Here is a 2,736-nt window from a genome sequence, read left to right as displayed (position 1 = left end):
GCTCTCAGTCAACTCCTATTTTATGAAAGACCTGAGCTTACGCAGTTTGGATCAAGTGAAGATTATCATGGCCATGGAGGATGAATTTGGGTTTGAAATTCCTGTATAGATGCAGAAAAGTTAATGTGTCCACAAGAAATTGTAGATTACATGGTAGATAAGAAAGATATATATAAATAAAGTACCAGGACTCAGGAACGCTGGTGATGGGAGTGAGTGTGCATTTTCCTCACACAGCTGCTCTGCTGGGCATATATTTAAGTTGTCTTGTTTTGCCCTTTGAAAATAAATCGGTAAAACCAAAAAGAAAGAAAAAGAAATACGGACTTTGAAACCTGTAGTGTAACATCCTGTAACTCAGTGATGTCCCAAATTTTCTAACCAAGGAGATTGTGGGGCCACAGAGGAAAGTGATCAATGATGTAGAGTATGCCTAAGGAGAGTAACATGGAGAGAAAATGTTCTCTCGGGCTTTCACAGAGAGCAAATTGGTCAAGCAATGGCCATGACTCATCCACATGGCTGACACAGACAAAAGATCTACAAACTGTGGTATAGGGTTTCAGAGTAAATCCTGAGGGGATTTGACTTGTCAAATAGAGAAGTTGCATTTCTTTTATATAGGTCTTTCTTTATCTTGGTCTTAACTATCCAGCAGAAAAGTATAAAAACTAGGTATAAATAGTAAAGCCATATTAATAAGCTGAGCAGTAAAAGGCTCAAGTCAACAACTTCTGACATTGCCAGTCCTATGGATAACCCAATGCTATGATGGACTACTTGACTATATTGGTTTTTTTTTTATTTTATTTATTGGGCTGGTGAGATGGCTCAGTGGGCTGGCATGTGGTGCTGGGGATTGAACCATGATCCCTGTGCTTTGCTAAGCTTGTTCTAAGTAGGTGCTTTAGACCACTGAGCATCTCACCAGCCCCTATATTGGATTATTTTGCTGAATTCACACACCTACAATATTTAAATGGCAATGGAATACCCATCTCTGAAGAAACTAAACAAAGAAGGGGATATAAATGAAGGACCATTTTCTATTTGTATATACAAAATAGTTAAGATAAATATACAGCTACTTTGTCAATTCAATGAGAAAAAAGATTTGTACTAATAGTGTTTGGTTTTTTTGTTTGTTTGTTTGTACTAATAGTGTTTGGACAGGATATCATGTCTGCATCTTGTACTATGAATAACCACTATGAGGACAACAATATGCAATGTATTAATTTTTGAAACTCTCTTATTAATCAGTTTTGAAACTGTCTCATTTCTATTTGTTTCTCAATAAAATTAATTTTAAAAAATTTAAAAAAGGAAATATGGACTTTGATGTAATATATTATTTGGTCTTTTGGTATTAGAAATTGAACCCAGAGCCACTGCACTGAAATACATCCCCACCCCACTCCCTTTCCATGACAATGTCCCACTAAGTTGCCCAGGCAGGATTCAGAACACACCTAGTGACAACTTTTACTATTGTGCAACTAATTTTAGAAATTATAAGACCCAACAAGTGCAAGGTCCTGAGTTTGTTGGTAATATATCTCCAAGCAAGCATGGTGGTGCATGCCTATAATTCTATCTACTTCAGAGGCTGAGGCAAGAAGATGGGGAGTTCAAGGTCAGCCTGGGCCTGGCAAGCACAAGGTTCTCAGTCCGATCTCCTATACCAAAAACAAAAAATATAGCTAGGGGGGCCGGGGAGATGGCTCCGTGGAATAAGCGCTTCCCTGGCAAGTACAAGGGCATGAGTTCAATCCCCGGTTCCACCAAAAAAAAAAAAAAAAAAAAAAAAAAAAAAAATATATATATATATATATATATATATATATATAGCTAGGGATGTAGTTCAGTGGTAGGGCTCATGCTTTGCATCCACCAGGCCTTAGGTTTGGTCCTCAGCACCACACAAATAAATAATATACGAAACTTTGCATAGCCAGATGCAGTAATACACACCTGTAATCCCAGTGTGCAGGAGGCTGAGGCAGGAGGAACACTAAGAGTTTGAAACGAGCCGGGACTACATAGGGACCCTGTCTCAAAAAAAAAATAATGCCCTGAATAGACCATATAAAACACATCTGCAGCCCAGATTAATACTATCACTCTGTCATTTCTACCTAAGCCACGTAACCTATGCACTCATTCAGTTAATAGAAAATGTAAGAAAATAGCAACATAAAGTATGCTTAACACAACTTCCCTTAAATTTAAATACATTGTTGCTCTTAGTCACCACATGCTTTATTTAGGGTATAAGTGCATAACCCATTTGTTACAAAAAGCCATGGTCCTAGAGGCAAGAAACCACCGTGGGTTACCAGTTCACACCAAGACCTTGAACGTCTCAGAGCCAGTTGCATTTCCTGTAAAGTTAAAATGGTGTCTAGGAACCAAAAATAGAAACACCAACTGATCCAGTAGTTCTACTTCTGTGTATATGGCCAAAAGAAATGAGCAGGGTCTCAAATATTTATACACCAATGTTCACTGTGACTTGAACCAATGATAACAACATGTTATGAACCAAAGTTTCTGTGTTAGGGGAAAAAAGAAAACATGAACAGTCACTCTTTCCTTTGGTATTTCCTCACTTTGTCATCTTTCTAGTCTTCTGCTATACCTTAGAGCATTCATGCAGCTAGAGTTTGATAATCTAATAGCTATTTCTCAGAGTCAGAGAGATAGCTCAGTGGAGTAAGTGCCTGCTTAGGCAAG

This window comes from Octodon degus, unplaced genomic scaffold, assembly GCF_000260255.1.
Source record: "Octodon degus isolate 3935 unplaced genomic scaffold, OctDeg1.0 scaffold00146, whole genome shotgun sequence".
Lineage (NCBI taxonomy): Eukaryota > Metazoa > Chordata > Mammalia > Rodentia > Octodontidae > Octodon > Octodon degus.
This window is presented reverse-complemented; position numbering follows the sequence as displayed.